This window comes from Chaetodon trifascialis, chromosome 11 (assembly GCF_039877785.1).
Source record: "Chaetodon trifascialis isolate fChaTrf1 chromosome 11, fChaTrf1.hap1, whole genome shotgun sequence".
Taxonomy (NCBI): Eukaryota; Metazoa; Chordata; class Actinopteri; order Chaetodontiformes; family Chaetodontidae; genus Chaetodon; species Chaetodon trifascialis.
In genome coordinates, this window is record NC_092066.1 from 13,970,672 (window position 1) to 13,985,684 (window position 15,013).

Consider the following 15,013-nt stretch of genomic DNA (forward strand, 5'->3'; position numbering starts at 1 on the left):
TCTGACTCTTCCTGGTCCTATTAGCCCTATGGCAGTGAAGACCAGTGTGATGAAGACAAAAATGGAGTAGTGGGAAGAAGAGACAGAGAAAAGCTGTAAGAAAGAGCGGAGTGAAAGACTTCTTGTTTCCATAGCTCTCAATGGGCTGAATAGAGGGATGGCAGAGAGCAGTGGTGAAAGAGTGTGGCCCAAACAAAGACTCTTTGAATTTAAGGCCCAAACAGAGTGTTTGTAATGACCCCAAACACAGATGCGCTGCTCTCACTCCAGTGACGAGTCAGTCCCTAATAATGTGAGGGGAATTCAGAGATTTTGTTCACACATCATGGAAATACCCACCACACACAGAGCTGTTCTTATCCCCCACGGAGGGACACATACTCCCTCTCCTATTATTTTTCCCTCTCTCTGTCTCTCCACTTCAGCCGCTGCTTTTTTTTGTCTCGTTGTCTAACCTTCAGTCCCCTTCTAGCCATGTATTCGGTCACTCGGCTTTTTTTCTGAGTCTTTCATTGTTGTCTCTCACTTGGTCTTTCCCTTAGTTGCTGCACAGGAACTTTTTCAAGAAGGCTCCATTTTGACCTGACATCTCTTTCAATCTCACTCACCAAATCCTTTTCAGTTCTCTTCCTCTAGTTCAGTCTCAGTCATGTTATCAGTCACCGTATGTCTGCTCAACCTGTTCTCACTTCCAACTCTTCCCTTAGCGGCACTTTTTAAGGTACTGGGTACTCCTTCAGCATCATTCTTCATTGTGCAGGGAAGTCCGATAGATGTTTATAGACAGCCCGTTCCTACGTATGCCTTCATCCTATGCATTTGAAACTAACATACTTATTTTAATAATAATCCTAATACTAATAATAAACTTTATTTGTATAGCACCTTTCATACAGGGATTGCAGTTCAAAGTGCGTTACAACAAGAAAAAAATCACCAAGTGAGTGCTTCACATAGAAAAGACAGGGATAAAAAAGCAGTGTAAAATAAGCCAAACAATGATCTTTTCCTAAATCTAACCAAGTAGTTTTGGTGCATAAACCTACCTAAAGTGCGACCGTTTCACCGGATTGAGCACATGTTTATTATTGTTCTCAGCAGGCTTTATTTTGAAAGTCTAACCAGACGCTGCATATTTGTTATTGCTAAATTGACCGCGGAGCCCTGCACGCTGAAAAAAGCCACTAAAGGGGTCTTGACCAAGCGTCTATATTTGATGAGATGTGAGGGAAAATGTGCCGGTCTTCTCCACTGCTGTCCTCAGTCAGTGATGGACACTGGGTGCTGAGGCCAGCGAGAGTCACAGGGAGGACAAAGGACCCCTAACATTCAGCAGATGGCTGGGGCTCCGCTTAATTTGCCTGTGTCACCCTGGCTGGCAAAACACAAAAGCCCAGCGCTACAAGGGCCTCCGTTTCACCACCCCCCCTCCACCGCAACTGTGACCCGCATCAATCAAATCCCTCACCTTATGCTTTTAAGTTTTGATTGCACATTTAAGAACACAACAAAGACATCATCAATAATGCTGTGGAAAAGTCTCTGTCTCTGTGTTGTCTTCACAAGGGACCACAAGTTAAATGTCAAGAGAAGAGTCAATCTGGACAGCAGAAAACTGCCTTCAGTCTTCTTGTACTCTTCTGCCCCCACAACTCACTTCATCTTTTTTCTCTCCTCTTCCCCCTCTGGAGTACGTTCATGCAGGCAGTAATGAGGAGACGCCCCCCTCCCCACTCAATTGAGGAAGTACAAACACTCACCCCTCTCCGCCACCCCTCATTTGTTGATTCTCCCTCTCTCTCATCACTGTCCATCAATATTCACTGTTCCTCTAATAACACAGCGAGGCATGTTTGGTTTGATGGCAGAGGGACACGTTTCAATTCTCGGAAACTGTCTCATCCACTCCTGGAGGTTATCAGCAGCAGGATGATAGATGTGGATTAGTCAAGGTTATGTTGTGGAACTTGCGGACTGACGGTCCAATTAGAATTGAATTGCAATTATAGTAAGGCCAGTATACCTCTGTTCATTCCACATGCACTGAGAACTAGTCAACAGAGCAGCGAAGAAGAATGTGGCAGCATAGCAGCCTGAACAAGGTCCAAATTTTCCATTACTGGAGCAGATTAAAGTGTCGGTTCACCCAATTTATCTGCTCATGCAGAATTGCAAAGCATTTTGGTTTTATTTGACCAGTTTTTAGATATCAATCTTTGAAATTTTTGCCTCTTCCAGTGCCTCATAGTCTATTTTTTAAGTGGAAAGTAGTTAAAATGAAAACCGTTGATAGCAAAGTTAACAGTAATGGAAAAACTTATTTTGAAAAGAAATGTTGCTGTTAATTTTTAAGATGTGATTTTTAGTGATGTAAGCACCACAAACAAAAATTCAATTCATCTCCATTGTGTTGGGGTGGCAGCAGAAAATTAAGACGGATCAAAACCTGGGCAAGGTAAAATCCAAATAATGTGTCAAGTTGTAAGAAGAGAGCATATGTTGTTTGTAATTTGAGTAACAGCAGAAAATTCAGCTGATCAAGAGTGTGAATTTGTTGTCTCATGGGCTGTTTCCACCAAGTGCTTTTAAAGGTTGTTTAGGGATCATAGATTACTGTTCCTGTAGATGGATGGCTTGGACCTGCTTGGCATTCAGTCAGTGTGATGAGATTGGTCTTTGCAATAAGCAAATCCTGTAAGCAAAAACGACATTTCTTCAATGCTTTGTGTTGATTCTGTCAATCCGCACGGGTGCCTGAAATCAATTCAAGGCTCAACATCTCTGGACTTTGGGTCAAAGCTTGTAAGGAAAAGAACCTTTTTTGTGGGAGGCCTGCACACAAATGCACCAATCCACACACCCACACACCAGGATGAACACACACACACACACATACACAATTTCCATCACCTCGAGCTGAACTTTGCGTGTCCAATTTCATAACTTAATCATGTTTGCCATAATTCGCGCACACTTGAAGCAAATAGCCATACAGTTCCACTTTAAGTGCTCCCTTAGTAACCCCGATTAAACATACGTGAAGAATTATGCCTGTGTAATCTATGTTATGACACCACGCATTATCCTAAACCAACTCGGCTCCCTATAACTGGGCAGGTCATATCAAACACAACCTCAAAACCTGCACAATATGCAATTATCCAGCAATTAGACAACTCCCATAATCCACAATGTGCCGTGTCATTGTGCACGTTTAATTGCATGTTTTCGTTGACAGTAAACACAGAGTGTACTTTTCGGGGTCAGGGCATGCGGTTCTGCAGAAACCAGAGGAAACGTCTCTTTTCAGACTGACAGACAGGAAGAGCCTATGAAGCTCAATCTGGCAAACACATCTCTGTGACAAATTATTGATCTTGGCTTTGTTGTCACTCCTCATGCCAAGGGCCCCCTGCGATGGCTGTCTTCCGAAAACGCCCACTGGAGAAGACATTGTGTGAATATTGAATCTTGAAAGCAAGATAGGAGAGAGGAGGAGTGTGTGTCTATCTATATATATGTGTGTGTGTGTGTGTGTGTGTGAGTTGGGGAGGCAGTGTGAAAAAGGAGAAAGAGAAAAAAGAGAAAGAGAGCGACTTGGTAATCCTCTCTTTGAGCACTTTGTGCTTTGTGCTTCATTTGTTTACTGAGTTCCCACACTGGCTGGGGGGCTGCAGCTTTTCTCCCAGACCGGAATTAGCATAGCCAGACTTGTAGTCAAATCTGTGTGGCGCTTATGCATGTGCATGTGTGTGTCCCTGTTTATTTCTACGTGTGTGTGTGTGCGCATGTGCACAGTTTAGATGAGGTGAGGGCTTAGCAAATCCTCATCAGCCGGGGCAACTCAACTTTAATGAAATCTTCAAAGTGTGTTTGGTCCAATCAAGCCTGCTAACCTCTCAGTCTCTTCTTGGCTGCGTTTTGAAATGAAAACCCGTGACACACCCACCATGCTTTCACTGTGTGACGAGTGGGAGCAGTCTGTGTCGACAGGTTGAGTGCTGCCTACGTGTTACAGTGGTGCGTCTTGTTGGGAGGTTGGATTGATTGCAGTTATTGTGCATCATAGTTTACAGAGCTTCAGTAAAAACCAAATAAAAGGGATATGAGGTCAAAACATGATGCTGTCATTTTGTTTTTCTATTTCAAATGTGCATTTTGAGCAATCCTGACATTCCCATCCTCACTAATTAAATCAGCAGTATGAACAAAGTTGGTTCAGTTCATGTTTTGTATTCATAGAGGCAACCTTGGCACATTGTCACAGAAGCTTGAGTGACGTGAAACTGAGTTCAAACAACACATGAAATCTGATGACTGACTAAAACATCTTTACCTATTAGAGCTGATAGCCCTTATCTAGCTCTGCTTTGGAGCAGACTCAAGATTTCAGAGGTGTTTTTGGCCTAGTTATCACTGACGATAGAAATTAGTGGAAAGAAATTAGGCTGCTTAGTGATTCACACTAAGCAATTAGCTCGTATAGATTAGTCTACTATCCTATAGGCATCTAGATGTGCTGTCACCGGTGCAGTATCCCATGCATTCAGTGACATCTCTCATATTCTTTAAAGGGGAATTCGACAGCTTTTACGCACCAAAGCCTGTTAACAAGTCTTGTGGAGCGTTACCGTCCATGTGAAAAAAAGCTGAAATGTTTAGTCACTCCAGAGGAAACTGTGCAAGATCTGATAAATTAGTGGTTGGTGGGGACTGAAGACTGCAAGTTTGAAAAAGAGTCCACAGCGTTAATATGTGGAGAACTCTTTTAAAAGCACTTGATTTCAAGCACGATCAAGAAGCAGTGTGCTCTCAGTTTCTACCTGCGTTGTGCTGCTCGGCTTGGATTTGACAGCCGCTTTTAAAAACAGGATGTTATGTTCCTTGTCGTCGATTGACAGTTATCCCCAAGGCACATTTTGCAGTTAACAATAACATCCTAATAATCTTCAGCCAATTCAAGGGCCAACTCCTCTGACAACACCCTTCAAGAGGAAGTCTGCAGTCACCTGCCACTAGGCTCATCTGAAAATGGTGACTTAAATGGAAGGAGAGATAATTTTTCGAGGCAATGAACTCATTATTAGAAAGATAATTTTCTGCTGTTCTGAGATACCTTTATAACTAACCCTCCAACACTGTTTTATGATGTGTATGTGCTTACAAATGCAAAAAGTCCTCTCTGAAACAGCAGAGATTTATTATCTTAGTGCTGGGAGGTGTTACTGTAGTGCTAGGCCAGACTGCACAGTGGTATGCTTCTCAAAGAGAATGATATCTGATTAGTCCAAGTCCGAATAGAGGCAGAAGCTGACAAACAAATGGATTTGCTGTGTCGAGAATGTTCTCTGGGGGAGCTGGATGGGCTGAGATACAGAGACGCTGCCTTTGTGTTGAAGCCAGCGCCAAGCATAATAAGACCCTTTGGGGAATGAACCAAACACAGAGTGATAGGGACACAAAGGCACACATGCTCATACACTCAGTCAATTTCACAATATCTCTGTCCCTCTCTCTTTTTCAACCTACCTATCTTTCTCTCTTACTTCCCCATAAACTGACCTTCATATTACTGGCTACCATGGTTGGTCTATCATTATGTGTTTTGGCTTTGCAGGTCTGTTGAGTTTCTTGACTCTCGCCAAGTTTACGGTGCGAGCCAAGTGACATGGCGGACTCCTACAAACAGGGCTCACAGCAGCCTTTTCAGAAGGACGTTATTGTGTGTGCATATGTGCATGCACGTATGCGTGTGTGCGCACAGGCGTGTCTGTGTGCGCTTCCCACCCATCATGGCATGAATGGGCCAGCAAATCCTGTTCCCTCCCTCTGTTGTTTCCCCTCTCTATCTCATCTTTTCTGCCTCTTTAATTCCCTCTCTACCGCTTTCCTCCTTCACTCGTGCTCTGCTAGGAGAGCAGTCATAGAAGGAGTGCGACAATAGAGGTATTAACCAAATGTATATTGAGCTTGCCTGACTCATGCAGTCAATGTGATGCTTTTACACCCCTAATGCCATGTGAATAGGACTGCTGCTCCCTGAGAAACGCCTCCATGAGCACTCAGAGTGAGGGGCCTTTTCACTGGCTCTCATGAACCTGGTCCACGTCGCCTGTGCAGGCCCCATCTCAGAGCACACAGTTCTTCATTTTCATAAATACTATAATCTGGATTGGAAGTCTCCCTGTTGTGGAAATGATGTGAGAGGGGGACCTCGGGCCAGACAAAAGGGCCTGTCTTTGGCTGAGGCTGGGGCCTCTTTAACCCAGTCCCTCCCTTCCCATTCTTCCATACAGAGAAGCAGCAGCAGCTAATTGTTGTATGGAGAGGAAGAGTGATGGGGTGTTGAGTGGATGTCCTGCTTAACACTGCCCCCAGTGGAATACGAATCTGCCGAAGAGGAAGATGAATGCAGACTTAAGAGACAGATATTGGAGAAGAGGAGAAGCGCTACCTTTAAAAAAAAAAAAAAAAAAAAAAGATTTATCCACCTCTCGCAGTTTATTTATCATTTGATCCAGGTCAGAACAGATCCTGTGATGCCGGCTGATAGTAAAGTTTGGTTTGATTCCTCTAGGTAACAGTGCATAAGACTTTGGAGCTGGAATGTGTAACAAACTCAGAGTGAAGCTTTGAAGTGTAATGCTGTTGCCCTGGGCTACTTAGCTCCAGGGTCAAATGAGATTACACCCTTGATCTGGGTTAGTGCCTTCTGATCTGAAGGATTGCAACGTAGAGGTGTGCGTCTGTGTGTGTAGGTGAGTGTGTGTGTGTGCTTGCAAGCATATGTCTGTATGTCATTGTTATAGAAAGAGTTTGCTTGTCCAAACTGATTTACATATTTCTGGAATGTGTGTCTGACTTAAAAGTACTGTAATCCCTTACAATGTGTCTGCACACGTCGTGTGTGTGTGTGTGTGTGTGTGTGTGTGTGTGTGTGTGTGTGTGTGTGTGTGTGTGCGTGTGTGTGTGTGTGTGTGTGTGTGTGTATGAGGCCGTGTTGTTGGCCTGATCTTAGCGCTTTGTTGTTGTCTCTCTCTCTCTCTCTCTCTCTCTCTCTCTCTCTCTCTCTCTCTCTCTCTCTCTCTCTCTCTCTCTCTCTCTCTCCCTGCTCACTGCTCCGGAACACCTTAATCCAGTGTGAAAGCAATTGGCTCTCTCAGATCTAATCAATAGAGGGCCAGGGCAGCGAGCCAGGGGGAACATCTCTGGCCCCCGCTCAGCTACAATCAATTTAGAACCATTGATTCAGTGATTGAAATACAAAGAGCAGACGCGCTGGACCGTACAGGTGCTTTAGCGTTCGGGTGTGCCAACATGTTATATATCTCCCTGTGTGAGTTTCTCAGTATTTATATGTGTTTGTGTGTGTGTGTGTGTGTGTGTGTGTGTGTGTGTGTGTGTGTGTGTGTGTGTGTGTGTGTGTGTGCAAATTTCTTCATGGGTGTGTATATGGATAGTATGATTTATTTTCGAGTCATCTGTAGTAAAGTGGGAATGGCATTTAATCTAGCACCTCTGAAACAGAGCCAAGGAAAAAAAATCACTCCTAATCCAATATGTCCTGCCAAGGGAAGGTGTGTTTTCAAAGGTGTGTGTGTGTGGTAAGTTGGCCTGTGCATTTGTGTGCACCTAAGGGTTGGTGCGTACACCCCATGTGCTGATGCATTTTTGGATGCTCGTGCATGCAGAGTTTAGACGGGCCCTTGCATAACATTTGCATTCAAATTGTATGAATGCACTGTGACAACAAGAACGTGTGTATGCCTGTTGACATGTGAGGACACGCATGACATCTACAGAGATATGTCTGACTTTTCTTTGCTATGCTTTGCACGGATATGTGTGTATTCATGCATACATGATGCCAATGCATATCATTTATTTGACCCCATTTATGCAGTTATGCGCTGCAATGTGTACACATCTGAGTGTGTTCATTAGTGCAATTTATTGCTGTGAATATACAGGGTTCTAGTGCATACTGTATGTCACAGTGTCTGTGTCATTTGTGTTTGATGTAAGTTCCAGTCATGCAGAATGTGAACACGCAAGACCATAAATGTTCCCGGGTCATCGCCTACAGTAGCACTGCATCAGTAAATGAAGCATTCAGCATTTGCTCTGAAACTGCTGTCTTCAAACAGCTGTATTGTGTGTGTGTGTGTGTGTGTGTGTGTGTGTGTGTGTGTGTGTGTGTGTGTGTGTGTGTGTGTGTGTGTGTGTGTGATATGCGTGATGTGCCATTGTACTTGTGTCATTACAACAGCTCAAAGAGCACCAATGCCACCACCAATATGCCAGCATACACTTACTTTTTATGCCTTAATTTGTTAATGTGGCAATTGTAGAAGAAATGTGAGCAGAAAATGTCAGTGTGGCCAGCAAAGCTATGAGCTTGAACGCTTGTTGTAACATTTGCACATTTTTGACCTTACCAGTGATTACTGCAGTGTGTGTAGGCTGCTGAGATTCATTAAATGATTAATTGGGAGCATCTGAAATCAAACTACTCTCCTTCATGTGTCTCCCCTCTTGCACAAACTGATGGACACTTTCTGTCATTTACACACAAACACACACTTGTGCTTACTTGTTAGACCATACCCTCATGTTAATGGCTTTCTGCCATTTATACAGTTAATCCAGTTTCCCAGTTGGTCGTGTTGTGTTTTCCCCCTAATTCTCAGCTGGACAAAGTATTGATGTCTTTCCCAAAGTCCACAATGTCACAAAGACCTAATAAGGATTGTCACGCACACTTTTAAGTAATCTACACATGCACACATATATTAGCCTTAACTGTACATATATAATCGTCATCTTCTTCCAGTTTACTGTTATAATTTGTATGGTTATAATTATCACAAACATCAGTCTGAACCATGAACTTCTCGCTGATGACTGCTGTGATGCTAACAGTTGCTTTTTTTTAGTTCTTTAGGTTCTTCCACCTTTTACATCTCGCCATCAGTTGTGGTGATGTTCCATTTTCTAATGTCCAAGATATTCATTAACGATCAGCACCTGTCTGTCCATCATTCACTCTTCAACCAAATGATTGATTTTTGGTCTCCATCAGTCTGATGTTGCGTGAAGATGTTCATGCAGTATAAGTCATCCCACGTGGCTGCATCCCTCACACACACACACACACACGGGGCGCATATGTTTGCCAGTTTCATACCTCAGGGCATATTGACGAAGGCTGCCTGATAAAGGTCAGTGCTGTCCGGATGTGGACAGGTGGGGTGTGGGCTGCACTTCACACACACACCGTGTCTGTGTGATAGTGCGTGTCTGTTTGTCTGGAAGGGAATACACCTCTCTGATAAGGTTGTACGGAGGTCATGCAGATGTAAATATGACATGAATATTGATGTGCGGTGAGCCTGGCTACCTTTGGAGGATTTCATGGCTGCAGGTGCATTGCGTGCCAGAGGAAAGGTTCAACCTGTGTTCATTCACGCTATGCAACCGAATGTTTGATGAACACATCCGTTTTTCTTTGTACAGTATAAGCAGAATATATTCCCATGGACGTCATTCATTCATTGAGCTTTCTGGTCATGCCTGGGCCTGATGTCAACAGATGCATCAGTTTTGTATGGACAGAAGCACACCCATCCTGAACCATGAATGGAGCCATCTATGTAGGCCAGGGCAGATGCATAGTCCCTCTAAACAGCATTTATTATTCAGCTCTTTTTTTTCTTTTTTTCTTTTGCCTATTGTCAGCTTTAGAAATAATAGCTTGGCCGTCACTTAGTATGCAATGAGAAATGGCTGCTTTGCACAGCACACATATTGTGGGACTCTGCCACCAACAATTTGAGTGACAAGATGCACTCCTGAGTGCTTTCTCACTTTGTTTTGCACTCACTTTCCCACTTCTCTGTATCTCCCTTTCTCACACTCTATTTCCCTGATCCCGGTCACTTTTCCTCTCCCACGCTTCACACATAATTTGTGTCTTCTCTTTTGATGCAGAGCATTTTATCATTATTTCCCATTAGGCATAATAGCAGCAGGGGCGATGAGCAGCGGATATGCTGGTACAGCTGGAGGAACATCTCGCTGGTGAATGCATAATTGTATTGATGTAGCTGTTTTTGTGATAGTTGATGTCATCATCATCCCAGGGTGCAGTGCTGGTCCCGATGACCTCTCCATCACTGTGCTGCTCGCGCCACCTTTCCGCTCATCTGTTCTCCAACCTTGCCTGTCCACCTCTTTTTCTCTTATCAGTGACGCGGTCTACAGCTGGAGGATTGGCTCTGAACTCGCCATTGGATTTCAGAAAGCCAGACTTGTGTTTTCTCTCCCCTTTCCTTTCTTGTCATCCACCTGCAAATCCACTCTACCACTGACCTCTGGCCTCCTACTGTGTCTGACAGCCTCCTTGCCACATGTGAAAATGTCAGCATCAGCATGACAGGGTGAGGACGCTTACTAATGGGTTATAGGTCGGAATCATGTCACCACACTTCTACAGTATGTGGGGATGATGTCGGGGATGGAGGGGCCTCCAGTGATTACACTCTCTGAGATCATCGGGAGGGAAGAGCAGGCCGTGTTCGGCTGTGTGATTCAGCCGTGGCTGCTTGTCTTTGTCAGAATATTTTGGTGTAAACATTGTGTTATGTACGCTCAATTAGGAATCAAATTAGGGAATAGTAAACAGTGAAGGGACCTTCGTTTTCCAGTTGTTTTATCATTCTACTCCTCTGCTACCTTCAAATGTGCATAATTACTCATCCCCCCCCTTCACAGGCCTCTACACTCATTAGCGGGGCCTCAACCCTGAGCCAAGGGGCTGGGTATTTTAGGATACATGGGTATTTGAAGCTATTGTTAAGCCTGGCTATAGCAGTCCTCAAAGCATTTTAACATTAACTAAGCTGGTCAGGAATTACGTGTTTTTGAGATCAGGGCTTTTCAACTAGATTCAGATGGGGTTACTTATAAGTGGGTTAGCCTCACATTTTCTTTTTTCGTCTCTCCTTTTTTTATATTCATAATGTGAATATGCACGTTTAAATAATTCAATAGAAATGCGTTTTAAATTCTCTTTACGTTGCATCTAGTTTTTGAGCTGTTTACCAAGTGTTTTGTGTTTGACATCATCTCATCCAGTTAAAACCTTTACAGCGGTATGCAGATGTGCATAAAACTCTTTGCAACTTCATTTCAAACAAATGGAATAAATAATACAGTTTTTATTAGGCGTGGGAATGGATAATAAAACCCCCTCTCTGACTTTGCACAGCTGTTTTAAGGCCCTTTGCTAATGTTGCCATGAATAAATAGATGACTGTGCTTAAAACAATTAGTTCATTAATTTAATTCATGTGATATTAAGTCCTCCTGAGAATCTTACCTTCTATCTCAGACACAGTCTCCCTGCAGCCTCGCTGCAGCACAAGCTCTCAGGCTTCATACCAACCCTGCTGACTCACTGTTAAAGAATCTGGTTGGGCGATATTATGGTGATAGATTTGTAGGTACCAGCAGGTACTGCCCAGCAATCACTTAAATGTTTAGAGTTCAGTTCTTTTGGATTGCAAATGGGACAACTGGGACAAATATACATTTAAAGGATATATTTTAGAGACATACATACAAGATGAATGAATTGTTTTTTCTCTTGATTATAATTCATAGGAATGAAACAAGCAGCCAGTTTGAAAAAAAAAAAAAAAAAATCAATCCACAGGACAGATCTTGTTGGCTCAGGGAGCCGATCTGTCAGAATCCTTGTTACTCTAATACTACACCTGAGAGTGACTCCTATTACGTTGTAGCATGGAAAGTGCATTTTGTATTCAATCAATACAAGCACATTGCTTTAATGCCAAGCAACTTAGCTGTAAGCCCAAGCTCCACAGAGGTATACATGCAAATGAGAAATCTAAAATTAGAATAAGAACTAATGCTGATCATTTTCTTTCTATTCATTAACACCAAGACATATAATGTCTTTTGTAGCTACTTAATTATATTCACCAGCTCTCTGTTTGTATTAGTAGCAGAACAAGGATTTAGAAATCAAATAAAACAATAAAGAAAATCGATTCCATGAAAACAACTACAAAGCCTGTCAAGAAGCTGATGGTTCTCTTTGATCATAAATGGCAAAACAAAATTCTCATTTACATGAAGAGATTACTTTTCACAACACTTACCTGCAGTCTGTCCTTTCCCTTTGTTGTTTTCTATAAAGACTCACATAGAATACTGCGGCTGCTCTCAACTCTATGCAGTGCATGCTGTATAGGACTAGGCACTGTGTAGTGCGGCAAGCTCATAGCTTGAAGCCTGAATCTTTGTTCATGTCCACTTTCATTTTCAATTACACAATATGTGAAGAAATAACAAAAACAAAAAACTCTAATGTGGCACCAAGGCATATGTACTGTATTATCCATCAGGAAAGCTACACAGGTAAAGTGTCTCGCTGTTTCCAGATGACTGGATTGGCTGATAAAACTCTGATCAGTCTTTTTTCCCCCCAGTTTCAAATTCTACGCAGTCAGAAAAGGTAAACTTTCGAGCAAGCTTTTTCTCTGAGTCCATTATTCAGAGCCAGGATAACAATTTATTGTTCACAATCCACAGTTTCTCATCAGGTTAAGCTCTGCTCATGACCAGACTATGAGCGGTGAAAAAAAAAGGGTTGAAGGCCGTAAATGTAATAGACAGCGTTGAGCGGAGCAACAGCAAAGGAGCAAAAAGAGCAAGAGTGGGCATCTTTGGATAACTGCTATAGATTAATTGATCTAGCCATGAAGTTAATGAGCTGGATCCTTTTTAAAAGAGACAAGTGCTGAGACAGAGGAAGCTAATGGTCTCTCACAACTTCGAGTGGTAAGAAAGAGAAAGCTATTTATCTTGGAACATATACTTTATTCACCGTGCGACAGAATCGCAAGGTAATTGACGGGGCCTGTAACTGCTGATTTTATTACCTCATTCTGATCATCCTTCTTTGCAAGTCGTGATCCACAGACAACTCGACACGAGACGCGACAACTGACTTCTGACTGTTATCTCCAGGTAGCTGAAAGGCCATTTGCTGTGAGAGCTGACAAAATGGATTTCATTTGACAATAACGTTTGTGAATATCCTAACGCCATCGCATTAATGTGTCTACGTCGGTAATCTATGGGGTTTTTGTGATTTCAGATTGATCAAATCAGTGCTGCAATCATATTGCAATCAAACACTGACAATAAAATGCTCCTTGCTCACAGAACTTTCCTTGACTGATTTCACCCCTCATCGAGCAACCCTCCATCTCTGTCTGTCTTGCCTCTCCCCCTTTTTGTCTCTGTTAGTTGGCAGCGGGCAGTGAGCCTGGTCAGTCCCCTGTTAGGTTCTGATTACAGTGTAGATTGTAGTGCAAGCACATGTTACTGCCTGCTGAGCGGCGATATGTTTCGGAGGGCGGTTTTCTCTTCTACCTTGCCAGCCAGGGATGGATTGGCACAGTAGAGTTTCCTGGAATACCAATGCCTCCTCGTCTTCTCAATCTCTTTCCCCCGCTCCTCTCTGACCACTCCTCTATCTGAAAGATACGCTCACTGCCTTGGCACGTAGCTGCATCTTCCTGGAAATAAAATTGACCTGAGCCAATGTGCCATGCGCGATACAGAGCGGCCAACTGCCAACGCAACACTCGGTGATGACGAGTCTGTGTGGAGCTAAGAGATTATATATCTCTCTTGATCTGTATCATACTCCTATAATACACGCGCACACACACGCACGCACACACACACACACACAGATATGAATGCACATGCAGACACACAACTCGTGCATGCACTTTCAGTAAGCCAGATTTCCCAGTCGGCTGGTCTGTCATTGGCCGGCTGTTCAAAGGGAAAGTGTGGGCCAAAAAAATACTGGCTGTGAGGTTACCATGGTAACAGCCTGCCCAGGGGCGTGGGCTGTCTGCTAAATTGTGCACTGGTTTGTTAAGGCTGACGCATACACACACACACACACACACACACACCCACACACACACACGCACACACACACACACACATACACACACACCTTAATTTTAACAGAATGTGTCTTCCTACAGTCATTGTCTAGCAGACACCTGCTCTGTTCATTAGCATTAGCAGACAGACTGTTGGATTTTACATCCTTATGTGGAGCAAACAGATTATTTTAGAGATATCACACACAAGCCTGTTTATTTTCTTGAGCTGTGGACTCTCTCTCATCTTCTAGCTGTTTCACTGCTGCACTGCCCTCTATTGAGTCCAGTCAGACATCATTTTCATTCTACAAACATGCTCACACAGAGGAGTATGGTGCTGAGCTGCTATTATTTACTGAATATGAGGGCATTAATGGGTGTCAAAAACTGATCAGAGGAAGCAATTTTTTTTCCTATGATGCACATTTGTTTGTTACTTCTCTTTTTTCAGCTCCTTATGTGTTCTGTTACGCTTCTCTTTTCTGATAGGAGACTACGCAGCAATATAGCACTGTGTGGAGTTTCAAAGGTACCCTAATTGGAGGATATCTGAGCTTTCTCAAGGGGGTTAAGTATTGTTCAGTGGGGTTTGTGCAGCGTCAGACATTGCTGTATTAGCTAGTTGAGAGGACAGGTATGTCAAGATGAGAGGTGTTTGGCGAAGAGGCAGCTAGACCAAGACAGCAGAAAGTTTAGAGGAGTTGTATGTGTGTGAATTTGTGTGTGTGTGTGGGGGGGAGTTTGTGTGTGCGTGAGCAGGTTGGGGTGTGGGTGTGGGTGAAGGTGTGCGTTTTAGATGGAAAGAGAGGCTCTGACAGGGCCAGAATGGACAGATGATTAATGATCAGGGGGAGTGTTCTGTGGGAGGAACTCTTCAGCACTGCAGCTCTTAACAAAAGCAGACGAGGTATGCTTCAAGCACTGCACTCTTTCAACCGTCGCTTTATTCCTGAGAAGACCTCTCCGGCCCTCTTTTATTCTTCCTCGCATTCTCTCTTTCTCTGTGAGATTAGAGG

The 15,013-nt window shown here is 43.3% G+C and overlaps 1 protein-coding gene across 2 annotated transcripts in view; it reads left to right on the forward strand.

Annotated features, from left to right (window-relative positions):
* The window catches only part of LOC139339469 (ephrin type-B receptor 1-B), a 153,776-nt gene that overhangs the window by 71,568 nt on the left and 67,195 nt on the right, over window positions 1–15,013 (forward strand). The gene's annotated exons all lie outside the window — the stretch shown is intronic.